The 13971-nt window shown below is 40.2% G+C and overlaps 1 long non-coding RNA gene and 3 other non-coding genes across 4 annotated transcripts; 3 read left to right on the top strand and 1 right to left on the bottom strand.

Annotated features, from left to right (window-relative positions):
• Positions 1–386: 386 nt before the first annotated feature.
• LOC113607946 (uncharacterized) lies at positions 387–13880 on the bottom strand. Its single transcript, XR_003428150.1, has 5 exons — positions 11405–13880; positions 2647–2820; positions 1804–1905; positions 1351–1436; positions 387–923 (listed from the first exon to the last, which is right to left on the bottom strand). It is a non-coding gene; the product is annotated as an uncharacterized LOC113607946 (long non-coding RNA).
• On the top strand, positions 11288–11360 carry TRNAT-UGU (transfer RNA threonine (anticodon UGU)). The gene has a single exon. It is a non-coding gene; the product is annotated as a tRNA-Thr (tRNA).
• On the top strand, positions 12537–12626 carry TRNAY-GUA (transfer RNA tyrosine (anticodon GUA)). The gene is given in 2 exon segments: positions 12537–12573; positions 12591–12626. It is a non-coding gene; the product is annotated as a tRNA-Tyr (tRNA).
• TRNAP-UGG (transfer RNA proline (anticodon UGG)) lies at positions 13792–13863 on the top strand. The gene has a single exon. It is a non-coding gene; the product is annotated as a tRNA-Pro (tRNA).
• Positions 13881–13971: the final 91 nt, after the last annotated feature.

The raw sequence follows: 13971 nt of genomic DNA, 5'->3' as shown, positions 1-13971 counted from the left end.
TAGAGACCTAAGGATGTCTACCAGGATATGCATCCTACAGTCCTTCATTCTATCAACTGAGTGATTGAAGTATGTGTCGACTGAAAAAACATGTATAATGTGAGAGTTCTGAGTGAGTTTTATTGGGGGCAAAATGAGGACTATAGCCTGGGAGACAGCATCTCAGACAGCTCTGAGGAACAGCTCTGAAGAGGTAGGAAGGAACTCAGTATTGTATGTGATTTTAGTGAAGGGGGTACATGCAGTCAAGCACACATTTTGGCAAGGAGCAGATGTCTCTGTTAATGATTTTAGTGCTTTTCTAGATGTAAGAAGATGCAAGAATTTGGGCTCATAAAATCTTCTCCTGAAAATATCTAACTATCTGAAAGGTCTGTTTTGCCAGTTTTTCCCAGAGCACACATTGCCTCATTCCTGATCTCCACCCTGAACCCCTTTCAGGGTGTGTTGAAGGTCAGGGACTGCAGTGGCTAGTGACTTAATCCTTGCAGAGGCAGATGGCAAATGCCAGTTTGTAGTTGGCATATGCATAGTAAACGTTATTCAAAGTTCCTTTTTGTTAGGAATCTATCCAGTTACCTCCCAGTACCAGATATTGGTTACTGTGTTCATAAAACCTTCGAAGTCCTCACTGAATATTTTGTCTACTTGTTTAATACTTACTGAGAGAGGATTGTTCAAATATCCAATGATGATTGTGTATTTTTCTATTTCTTCTCTCAGTTATGTCAACTTTTGTTTCTTACCTTTGAAGACATGTTATTAGATACATAAAAATTCAAGGATATTGTGGAGAGTTTAAATAGAATTTCTTTTCAGGGCAGTTTTAAGTTCACAGAAAAATTGAGTAGAAAGTGCATAGAGTTCCCATATACCTCCTGCCCTCACACATGCACAGACTCCTCCATCTTCAGCATCCCACACTGGAGTGGTACAGAATGGTACATATGTTACAATCAATGAATCACACTGATACATCATTATCACCCCCAAACCACAGTTTACAATAGGGATCACCCTTGGTGTTACAAATTCTATGGATTCTAACAAATGTATGACATGTATCTACTGTATCAAATAGAATAGTTTCACTGCCCTAAAAATCCTCTGTGCTCTGCCTATTCACCCCTCCCTCACCCCAACCCCTGGCAACCAGTGATCTTTTTGTTTCGTTCATAGTTTTGCCTTTTTCAGAGCATCAAATAGTTGGAATCATACAATATGTAACATTTCAGAAGGGCTTCTTTCATTTAGTAATATGCATTTCAGTTTTTTGTCTTAGTCAGCTCAGGCTACCATACAAAATACCATAGACTGGGTGACTTGAACAACAGAAATATATTTACTTACAGTTCTGGAGGCTGGAAGTCCAGGATCAGGGTGCTAGGATTGTCGAATTCTGATGTAAGCTATCGTCTGGCTTACAGGCAAGCACTCTGTCCTCACATGGCAGAGAAGGAGAGAGAAAGAGAAAGCAAGCCCTCTGATATCTCTTCTTATAAGGACACTGCTCCCAGCTTGAGGGCCCCATCCTGATGGCCCCATCTAACCCTACTTACCCCCAAAAGACCATCTCCAAATACCATCACATTGGGGGTTAGGGCTTCAACATATGAATCTGGCGGAAACGTAGTTATTCAGTCCATAACAGTTCTTACATTTCTTTTCATGGCTTGTTAGCTCATGCTATAGGTCTCAGTGCTGAATAATAGTCCATTGTATGGATGTACCACAAGGAATATTGTATATAATTGACACTTTTATAATAAAATATTCCTCAATATCTCATATAGTACTTCTCACCTTAAAGAATCTGTTGTCTGATATTGATATAACTACATCATTCTTTTTCCTTTAAAGAGTTTTCAATGGTATGTCTTTTCCATTTTTTTCCTTCCAGCCTATCTGTATGATGGAAGAAAGTTTCATATATTTGAATTCATAAACTCAAACTTTTCATAAATTTCCATATATAAATGTTTAAAACATTTGCATCATCACAAGTCATTCTGGCTTATACACAATTTGGCTTGAACTTTACACTAACTAGAACAGCTTGTCTTATGACCTGTCAAACATGCATTGTACATCTGCTTTAGCCATTAAAGAAAATAATGTATTGTAAAATCAAAATGGAATGACTGTGGTTTAGGTTTCCTCTTGTAACTATGCAAATATTTTGGACCCCAGCCAATCCTTGCTTAACAAACACCCTTACTTCTTGCCAGCTCCATACCTAAATCTTGACAAGCAACTTACATAACTTTGCACTTTTTGCCTATGTAAGCCTCCATTTTATAGGTTGGTGGAACACAGTTCAATTGCTTCTTGAATCTGTGTCTCCTAGGGTACAGTCCTTGGTTTGGAACAAATAAAACTCTTTTCTCTTTCTATTGTTCATTGTTTATTGATTATTTCTGTCAACACTTGTCTTTACATTTAAAATGTGTTTTCTATAAACAGCATAGAGTTAGGTCTCATTTCTACTCAATCTAACAATTTTTGCTTTTAACTACAATATTTGTAACATTTACATTAATTGTAATTTCTGATACAGAGGAGATTGAGTCTACCAATTGCTATTTGCTTTCTATTATTCCCATCAACACTTAAAAAAATAACTCTATTGAGGTATGATTTACATACCTTAAATTCATCTTTGTAAGTGTATAATTCAATGATTATTTTGGTAAATTTATCAAGTTGTACCACCATCACAATAATCAAGGTTTAAAACATTTGTGTCATCACAGTAAGATCCCTCTTATCTGTTCTTTGTTTCTTTATTCCTTGTTAACTGAGAAATCCAGGAACAGAGACCTGGTTGAGACAGAAAATAAATGCTTTTATTTGGGGTTTGTTAGGACTGCAGCCCAGGAAGCATAAATTCAAGGAAGCACTTGAATTGTGTTCCATTGCATTACAAAATGAGGGAAGCTTACAACAGCAAAAAACTGTGCGGTTACATAAATTATTTGTCAAGAATTAGAAGTAAGCATGCTTATTAAGCAAGGATTGATTGGGATTTGAAATGATAACATAGTTGTGACATGGGTGGGGGACATTTTGAAACTACAAGGTTGTAGCTAGCAGCGGCTAGCAGATATATATATATATATTTTATTGGAGTATAATTGCTTTACAATGTTGTGTTAGTTTCTGCTGTACAATTAAGTGAATCAGCTATATGTATACATATAACCCCTGCCGCTTGGACCTCCCCCCTCTTCCCACCCATCTAGGTCATCACAGAGCACCGAGCTGAGCTCCTTGTGCTATACAGCAGGTTCCCACTAGCTATCTACTTTACACATGGTAGTGTATTTATGTCAAACCTAATCTCCCAATTCATCCCACTCTCCCCTTCCCCCTCGTGTTCACACATCCATTCTCTAGGTCTGCATCTCTATTCTTGCCCTGCAAATAGGTTCATCTGTACCATTTTTCTAGATTCCACATATATGAGTTAAATCGACAGATGAATGGATAAAGAAGATGTGGTATATAAAAATATATACATATACATATAATGGAATATTACTCAGCCATAACAAGGAACAAAACTGGGTCATTTGTAGAGATGTGGATGCACCTAGAGTCTGTCATACAGAGTGAAGTAAGTCAGAAAGAGAAAAACAAATACCGTGCCAGATGTTGTTTTGAAAATGACTGGTAATGTCCTTGAAGTTCAGAAAATTCAAGTTCTCAGTGATTTGGGAACGTTTCTGAAACCACATCCACAATGGGTACCTGGCTCCATTTTGGATGTCTGAAACATAGTTACTCCATTTTGATTTTTTAAATAATCTTAAATAAATCATCATCGTCCTTTTCTGACTTTCTTTGTATTAAACAAGCACTTTTATCATTCCATTTATCTCCTCCATTTTGTTTTACTTTTAGTTATCATTCTTTAAGTTCTTAACCTTAAATTTACTAAATGCATCATTTTTATTAGTCTACCTGAAATTAACATTTTAATCATATCCCAGACAATGCAGAAAACTTACAATGCAAGAAACATATTGCAGATGGCAGAATTTCCTTCTTTTTAAAGGTTGAATATTACTTTATTGTATATATGTATACCATATTTTCTCTATCCATTCATCCATCAACATTTAGATTGTTTCCATATCTTGGCTACTGTGAATAATTCTGCAATAAACATAGGAGTTCAGATGTCTGTTTGAGATACTGATCTCATTTCCTTGGGATATAAACCCAGAAGTGGAATTACAGGATCATAAGGTAGTTATATTTTTAATTTTTTTTAGTATCCTCCATACTCTTTCCATAATAGCTCTACCAATTAACATTCCAACCAAAGTGCACAATGGTTTTCTTTTGTCCACATCCTCACCAACAGTTGCTATCTTTTGTCTTTTTGATAAAATCCATTATAGCAGGTGTGAGGTGATATCTCATTGTGGTTTTGATTTGCATTACCTTGATGATTAGTAATGTTAGTACCTTTTCCTATATCTGTTGGACATTTGTATGCCTTGTTTTAAGAACTGTCTACTCAGGTCCTTTACCCATTTTTTAATTGGTCATTTGTTTTTTTGCTATTGAGTTATATGATTTTTTAAAAAATATATTTTAGGTATTAATCCCTTATCAGATATATGGTTTGCTAATGTTTTCCCCTATTTGGTAGAAAATATTCACTCTATTGATTGTTTCATTTGATGAACAGAAACTTTTTAGTCTGATATAATCCCACTTGTCTATTTTTGCTTTTGTTGCCTGTGGTTTTGGTGTCATTATCAGAAAATCATTGCTTAAACCAATGTTGAGAAGTTTTTCCCCTATGTTTTCTTCTAGTAGTTTTATAGTTTTAGGTCTAACACTTAAGTCTCTAATTCATTTTGAGTTGATTTCTATATAAGATATGAGATAATGGTCCAATTTTATTCTTTTGCATGTGGATATCCAATTTTCCCAACACCATTTCTTAAAGAGGCTATCCTTTCCCTATTGTGTGTTCTTGGCACCCTTGCCAAAGATCAGTTGAATATATATATGAAAACTTATTTCTGGGCTCTATATTATGTTCCTTTGATCTATGTCTATTTTATGGTAGTATGTTACTATTTTAATTACTGTAGCTTTGTAATACATTTTGAAATCAGAAAGTATGATGTCTCCAACTTTGTTTTTCTTGCTCAAGATTGCTTTGGCTAGTCAAGTGTTCAAAGAAGACAAAGAGATCAAAGAGAATAAATCCAGTCCTTGTAAGAACTGTAAATAAACACTGATATTTACTAAAAAAAAAAAATTGCTTTGGCTCATCAGTGACTTTTGTGGTCCCATATGAATTTTAGGATTGTTTTCTATTTTTGTAGAGAATGCAATTGGGATTTTGATAAAGATTGCACTGAATCTGTAGATCACTTTGTGTAGTTTGGATATTTTAACGCTATTAATTCTTCCAATCCATGAACACAAAACACTTTCCACTGAACAGATGTTTAGAAAACAAAGGTTGTCCTGTTGCATAAGATAAGTTTCTTAAGTGGGGCTTCTCTCACTAGAAAGTGTGTCTGCTTGAGGGTCTGAAATCATGAATTGGCCTGAAAAAGGAGGTCAGAGATTTTTCAGAGGAAATCTGCCCCAGCAGGGCTAAACGCACATGCCATGTTAGACTGTTTCTACCCAGTGTTTTTTTATGAACATTATCTTAGAGATTCTCAGTCTCAGTAGGTAACCATATGTTTATTCTTAGGTAACTTCTCCTTTTTCTATAAGGATACTCTGTGTGTGTTGGGTAGGTGAGACATTCATCTCTGTGCTGGTGTCAGGTACACCATTCAGTGACCACATAAATATGAGAACTGGCACCTGAATTCAGACTAGTTTCCTGGAATTTATGCTTAAATTGGGTGACAGCTAGAAGTCCCTTAGAGATTTTCAGTGCTTGTTTTACCAAGAATTTCAGGAAGAGGAAACTATAAGAGTCTGTTGTATTCTAGATTTCTGAGGGTAATAATTTCCTTCACTCTCTGCACATATCTGTGTATTTGTTTGCTCTCCATTTCTAGTATTTATTAATGCCCTGGTATGTGCTGGTGGTCACTTTGCTAGGTATTTTGGAGACCCAGAAGTATAATCCATACAACCTTCCCCTAAAGGAGCTGTATAATGTATAAACTGCAGATGATGTACTAATACACACAATTCTAAAAGCAAAACAAAGCCATCTAAAGCCAAAGTGCAGTACAGTCTCCTTCCCTTTTTCTTTTCCATCTCATTCAGTTCTTTCTTTGTATCTTTTGTAGCATTTTCCAAAAGATGGACATAGAAATAGACAGAAAACCACAACTCAGAAGTAATTCTGGAAGATTAAAAAAATTAAAATGTGCATCCTTTTGACAATATTTCATATAAGATGAAGAAATATGGGACGGAAGACAATAATTTCATGATTGACTGAGTGTAGTTGAATGGGTAATGTCAGTCTGGATGCTTACTTCTGAGTGCTGGGGGACACTTCCATTACATGTGTCCTATTCAAAATCTTGAGAGAGGGAGTGTAGAGGAAGGAATAGCAAGGACAAAAAATGGTTCATGGGTTTCAGAGGGGAAAAGAGATGAAATCTATTTGGTAAAAAGCAAAGGCATTGTGAATTAGAACATTGAGATGGTTTTTCCAGGATAAGTAGTGTTTGCTAAGTATGGAGAAATGGGAAATCATTCTAGTTGAAGAAATAATAAGCAAATGATCACAACTGGAAAAGGTGTGAGTTATATCTGGGGAATTATAAGTGGGCCAAGTTGACTGGAGCAAAGATCTGTACAGGGCAACCTGTTGCCAATATATAACGGCCATTTGATAAATGTTGATCCAAATATTGGAAGATAAAAGCAGTGAGGTAGAGAGACACATACTAACACCTTCAGTGTTAGTTAGGAGTCTTTTAAGTTGAAGATAATTTTTGCTAAAACAAAAAGGGAGGATTTCTTTAAGAATTCAGGGAAGTCTCATAGATTCCAAGTGGGAATACAGTGAGGCCTCTGAAGTGGGCCATAGCTAGGGACTTAGAAGGTATCCAGGCTTCCTTTCTCACTGTCACCACTCTCTTTTTTGTTCTTTGGCATTCTCTCCCTTATGCTCTTTCTATAGTAACGCTTTCTCTGCTTCTCAGCCCATGTGGTAGAATATGATTGATTTTATAACTCCTACCACTCTAATTTCCTTTCTAGTAATTGTGGGCTAATTAATTTGTACCAACCTCCTTGAGGAAAAATGATAAAAATATTGGATAAGATTTTACCAAATCTTCGTAAAAGCATCAAAGTACTGATATGATAACAAGCAACTAATAGGTCAGAATCTAAAGGAAAGATGGAATCTGAGAGCATTAACCTTTGTAGCTCTTAAGACATTTGCTAATTACTGCAAAATTGGGCTATAGTTTTGGCAGCATCTTTGGGTGGGAGAAAAAAGAGGGACAGATGTCAAGATCCAGCTCCCACCAAAAGTGGAAATTCTAGTAAGGCACTCTGCCAAATATTAAGTTGGAACCCCAAAGAGATATTCTCACAAGATAAGGATGAACAAGAAGTTAACCTTCCACTTAATTGTTGTGGAGCTCAGCAGAAATCATCTAAGCTTAGCAAGAGAAAACAGAAAGGATGAGCTGTCAGCTTTTCCTCGTCTTTTCCTGGTGATCACAGGTCTGATTTGCAGCTTGGGCTTACATCATCTTGGAGGCCCAGGGAATGCCTGGCCATGAACTTTTTTCAGGGTCCTCTTGGGCTGATAATGGTCCAGGTACATGTGAGAAACAAAAGCCATATATATATATATTTTCCAGGAAGACAGCTTCAACTTGACCTCAAAAATTCACTGCGTATAATTTTGCAAAGATATTGAGCAGTACACATTCAAAGATGACCAGTTACACATGGAAACAATGTGACATGAGTACGAATCAACTAAAGCAACAGATAGCATAATATAGGATTATCAGTTATAGATATTAAAAATTATAATTACTATGTTTAAAGAGATTTTTTTTAAGTGGCAGGTATCTGTGAGGAATGGGAAATCACAAAATTTGGCTTAGTAGTTTTGAAAAAGAAGCAAATAGAACTTCTAGAATTGAAAATTACAATTTATAATTACAGTTTACTCAGTGGGTAGCTTTAACAGCTGATTAAACACAGCTGTAGAGAAAATTAGTGGATTATGAGTAAGAACATGTAATCCACAATGCAACTTGGAGAGAAAGAAAGACAGAAAATACAGAAGAGAGGTTAAAAGAAATGGAGGACAGGGTGTGAAGGTCTAATATATGTTTAATTCCAGTTTCATGAATGGAGAAAGAAAAAACAGAGAAAAACAACATTTAAAAAGATAATGGCATGAAGCAACCGACAAAGGATTAATCTCCAAAATTTACAAGCAGCTCATGCAGCTCAATAACAAAAAAACAAACAACCCAATCCAAAAATGGGCAGAAGACCTAAATAGACATTTCTCCAAAGAAGATATACAGACTGCCAACAAACACATGAAAGAATGCTCAACATCATTAATCATTAGAGAAATGCAAATCAAAACTACAATGAGATATCATCTCACACTGGTCAGAATGGCCATCATCAAAAAATCTAGAAACAATAAATGCTGGAGAGGGTGTGGAGAAAAGGGAACACTCTTGCACTGCTGGTGGGAATGTGAATTGGTTCAGCCACTATGGAGAACAGTATGGAGGTTCCTTAAAAAACTACAAATAGAACTACCATATGACCCAGCAATCCCACTACTGGGCATATACCCTGAGAAAACCAAAATTCAAAAAGAGTCATGTACCAAAATGTTCATCGCAGCTCTATTTACAATAGCCCGGAGATGGAAACAACCTAAGTGCCCATCATCGGATGAATGGATAAAGAAGATGTGGCACATATATACAATGGAATATTACTCAGCCATAAAAAGAAATGAAATTGAGCTATTTGTAATGAGGTGGATAGACCTAGAGTCTGTCATACAGAGTGAAGTAAGTCAGAAAGAAAAAGACAAATACCGTATGCTAACACATATATATGGAATTTAAGAAAAAAAAATGTCATGAAGAACCTAGGAGTAAGGCAGGAATAAAGACGCAGACCTCCTAGAGAACGGACTTGAGGTTATGGGGAGGGGGAAGGGTGAGCTGTGACAGGGCGAGAGAGAGTCATGGGCATATACACACTAACAAACGTAGTAAGGTAGATAGCTAGTGGGAAGTAGCCGCTTGGCACAGGGATATTGGCTCGGTGCTTTGTGACAGCCTGGAGGGGTGGGATAGGGAGGGTGGGAGGGAGGGAGACGCAAGAGGGAAGACATATGGGAACATATGTTTATGTATGACTGATTCACTTTGTTATAAAGCAGAAACTAACACACCATTGTAAAGCAATTATACCCCAATAAAGATGTTAAAAAAAAATGAATGATACAAATAAAAGTAATCAGAAAGTTAAAAAAAAAAAAAGATAATGGCTAAGAATTTTCCAGAACAGAAGAAAGACAGCAATCTATAGATTTAAGAAATCTATAGTGTTAGTATGTGTCTGTCTACCCAAGAATCTGACACCTTCACCATTCGAAAAGTATGCGATTTCCCTGTGGGATTATTTACTCCTGGTTTACACTTCTAAACTGAAATCTTCCCTGGATGCATCTGATTGGTAGACCTAGGTAACATGCTCACTCTCAGCTGCCAGATGGGAAAGCAACTTTTCTAGGACAGACTTACTTATAATATGTCAAATTACAAAAAGTAAGGAAAATGTTTAAAAAGTGTTGGACACTCACTAGTATGACAAACGCCTGCAACAGGGCTATTCAGAAAGCTCAGGTTCAGGTGTCTGCTGTTTTCTCTTTGTACTCTCTTCTTTCAAGAGCACAGAACTCTTAGAGGCTCTGACTCAATAAATGACTTAGGTAATTTGATCTAACCTTGACCTATCAATCTACAGAACTCTAGATAGAAGAGTATTCTGGCTATCATAAACTCCTATATCCTCCAACCACACTTCAGATTCAGCCTACCTCAATCTGAGCACTTCTCCCCCCTCTGCCTTCTCGAGATACACATCTCTCCCTTAGATTTCTTTTCAGTATCATCTTGTTTCTTCAAGGTATGATATTTGAGAATCCTCTCTGACTCTTTCCTCTTTGTTGTCTCATTTCTTCTTCATTCATATCTAACTTCAGCAGAATCTCCCTTGCCTGTGTCTCTCTCATTCATTCCTTCCTTTCCAGTCCTGTAACTATTATTCTCCCGCATTTTATGTTTGAGGATCTGCACCATGGCCAATCTCTGGTGTCCCCTTGACTCTGGTTTCTCTTCCCTTCAATTCATTCTGCATCTCCAAGCCTTGTGAGTTTCCATGTTCAATTTTTAAAATGGTGTAACTTCATTCCAGAAATTTCACAGTCTCCTGCTAACTTGTCTTACATTCCCTCACTTCCACCAGGGCCGGCATCTGCCCCAGTGTCTGCCTTGGCCCTTTAAATGCCTACGTCTTTCTCTCCAACTTTGCTCATAAATTTTTCTCTACCCGGGATCACACCGCCCCCAAACTTGTATGTCTTAACCTTTCTTCAAAGCACAGCTCGAGTCCCATCCCCTCCTGCAGGCCTGCCTCTGTGATGGCTCACTCTGTAGTTTTGTGAACCTTGACACTGTCCACCGCCCCTCACACCGGGCACAGCTACTTTTTGTTGTTCTCTTTCATGAAAACTAACTTTCTTTTATACCACAAGACTATGCCAGTGACTTCAAAGTAAAGACCATATCTGGATGCCTCGTTCCTAAGTGCAGAGCCTAACACAGAATTGGAGCTCAGTGTTTATTGAATGAAGGGAAGAATTAAACAGAGAATTAACGAATGCCTGCTCTGGCGCTGCTACTCCAGCTGTGAAGAGGTCCCTAGTCTAATGAACTTGAGGCAGGCCGATCGGTGGATGTTCAAATCAAGGAGAAAACCAAGTGCGGATGTCTGGGTTTCATGTGAGATATTTAATTTTCACAATCTGCAGAGGGCAGAGAGGGGGAAAGCTTTCATCGCATCAGACTGTGTTGGGTTGGGCAGATTTCTGCAATTTAAAATAGTGGTAGGTCCTGTCACCGCCCCCCATATTGCTCTGTCCCCAGTAAGAGTCTACAAACTGAGTTCCAGTAGTTGGGAAATAGATCGAAACGACGTTCAGGTTTTGGTCGCCCGCTACCTACAGACACTCTAATAAAGGCCCAGCTGGGAAAGAGAAATAAGCGTTATAGGTGAGGGCCCTATAGCTCAGGGGTTAGAGCACTGGTCTTGTAAACCAGGGGTCGCGAGTTCAAATCTCGCTGGGGCCTCGTGTGTATTTATTATTTTCAAATCTTCCTCACCAGCCACTCACCTCTCTCTCGTTACTTTAACCCCTGCGAAAATTCAGCTCATATCTTCTCGCCAGTGTTCAGATGTGCCAAATAAACACCCGAGCGGAACCGCTTCCTCTCAGTTTCCAGTGCTAATGCGCAAGTGCTGCTTCGCTGCCTAGATTGTGGCGGAGTCCATTACAAACTGCGGGGAGCGCTGCCAGCCTCCGCGGACGACCTGGCTGTGCGGACCTGCAGCAAGAGCCCTGAGGGCGGCCGGAGCCGGAGCGGGGGCCTAAGGGCTGTGGGGAAAGAGTTGGGATCGAGCCCTCAGCACCCGCTCTGGGCAGATTTAGAGCCCAGAGCAAGGTCCCCTCCCCACAGGGGAAGAGCCGGCGTCAGCTGTCCTGATTTGGGGGTCCGACAAGTTTTCATGTTTCAGTGGATTTTCGAACATTTAAGTATCTCAGCGGGAAAATTAGCGTCGGGACTTGGGTCACTAAATTTGTTATTGACTCAAAGAAACTGTGGCTTCCTCTTTGAAAAACCTTAAAATAGTTTCTCCAAGTCAGTTCTCATAGCAGCATTGGGTTTAGCCATATGTATTATATACCCTCCCTCCCCTACTCTGTGGACGTGTAAGCGGAAGAGAGAAGCAGCTCGCATGTGCAAACGCTCCTGGATTTGGAGGCGAGCGCAGGAAGTGTGGAAAAGAAAGGCCCAGGCCAGAGCTCCGAGGCCCGCCCTTCTCTCTGGCTCGCAGTTGCGCGATCAGAATTGTATGTTCCACCACCTCAGCCCTTAGTTCTCCGATGCCCGGGTGTCCTCTCCCACTTTAGACACACATCATGCCAGGGAGGCCCCGGGCAGCGCACTACGTGAAGAGAACAGCCCGGGGGCGAGCAGATCGCCACGGTCCGGGGCGGCCTCGGGATGCACAGGCTCTAGGTGTGCCGGTGAAGAGCCCACTCTCTGGTCCTGCTTGGAAGCCCGTACCTGAAGCAAGAGAATCCAGTTCTAGAGGGGTTGTCTGCAGAACCGCGGATGTAGGACTTTCTCCTAAGCTGGCTGCTAAGTGGTGTCCATGCACCCGCAACTAGTGGGCCATTATGCACGAACCTCTGCTTATCAATGTCCTCAATATAGAATAGTAGGAACGCAGTTTTTGTATTTCCTTCGATAGCTCAGCTGGTAGAGCGGAGGACTGTAGTGTAAAACAATATGGTTATCCTTAGGTCGCTGGTTCAACTCCGGCTCGAAGGAAGTGTTGATGTTTTGGGGGTTGCAACCACCCATCGAGCGAGACGTTGCTCTCCTGTTTCTTACGTCGTTTTCCCTCTTCTGGGGTCATTTTCTCCAGACCTTACCCCGTTCCAAAGATAAACTCAGCATGGTTGTATGAACTTCGAGAATCACCTCTTGAAAAGTTGGACTTGTTGGGCACGGTTCTCAGTTAAAAAGGGAGTGTGCACTAACTCTTCCAACCAACTAAGGAAGTTCTGGGTTGGATGTTCTAGCTGAACTTAGGTTGCTGCCTGAGGTCCAAAGTTTGGAGATCCAAGACCACTCGCTGGTACAGAATATATATCCGGCGGCCCTTGGGACTCTTAATTTTGGGACTCTTAATTTGCGGGACAAACCCCTGAGACCTTTATTCACTCTATACACATACGTTCATTCAGGGGGAGGCCCTTTTAATTTATTCAGCTGTTTATAGATTTTTATAGTTCCACAAAAATCATTTTGAGCTGGAGCCGGAAGGAGGAACAGGATTTGACGTGAATTGGGATGAGACTGGGAGAGAGAATTCCAGACTGAGGAAACAATTTAAGCAGAGGTAGAGAGATGGAACATTTGATTCTCATTCTGGGAAACTGCAGGGGTCTGGACTTTACGAACACGCCCCAGACTGGTTCACCTCCAACAGATCAAAATACTGGCTCTCCGTATGTTGATGCCCATCAGTCCTGCCCCTAGGATTTTATACTCGCGCGAAGCAGTAGCAGCCCGGCAGATACACATCCTGTGCGTCTGTCCTGGGGCTCAGGACCCTACAATGTTGCAATCGACCCCAGCTCGGGCCCTCAGGCTCCAACTCGGTTCTCTCCAGGCTCCCTCCAGGCTCCCCCCACGCTGGAGCTCAAGGCTAGACTCCTCCCGGCGGGGCTTGCGGGAGCACCGACAGGTGGCCTGACGTCTGAAGAGCTGCCTCTTCTCACCCCATCCGGCGTCTGGAGGCGTCCAGGACAAGGATCGAGGAGAATTAGCGAGGCTAGAGTCAGACGTGAGACTTCTTCAAGACGGAAGAGCTAAGCAAAGCGAAAGGTAAATGTCACAAACATAAGGTAAAACTCCAGAGCGGCCTGGCAGCCAATTGCTGACGGAGAAGTAAGGTTCAGAGGAAAAGTATACAAACCCTCGTCAGCGTGGCTCGTTGGTCTAGGGGTATGATTCTCGCTTTGGGTGCGAGAGGTCCCGGGTTCAAATCCCGGACGAGCCCCAGTGGTTGAAACTTTTCCTTCCCCCTTCCAACCGCTGAAAAAAGCTCAGTTCTATACAAACTTTCCAGCGTTCCGAACTGTTCTACAAAAGAGAACTGTTCTACAAA

Source organism: Aethalodelphis obliquidens, unplaced genomic scaffold, assembly GCF_003676395.1.
Source record: "Aethalodelphis obliquidens isolate GAN/ISIS:26980383/991018 unplaced genomic scaffold, ASM367639v1 scaffold51, whole genome shotgun sequence".
Taxonomy (NCBI): Eukaryota; Metazoa; Chordata; class Mammalia; order Artiodactyla; family Delphinidae; genus Aethalodelphis; species Aethalodelphis obliquidens.
This window is presented reverse-complemented; position numbering and strand designations above follow the sequence as displayed.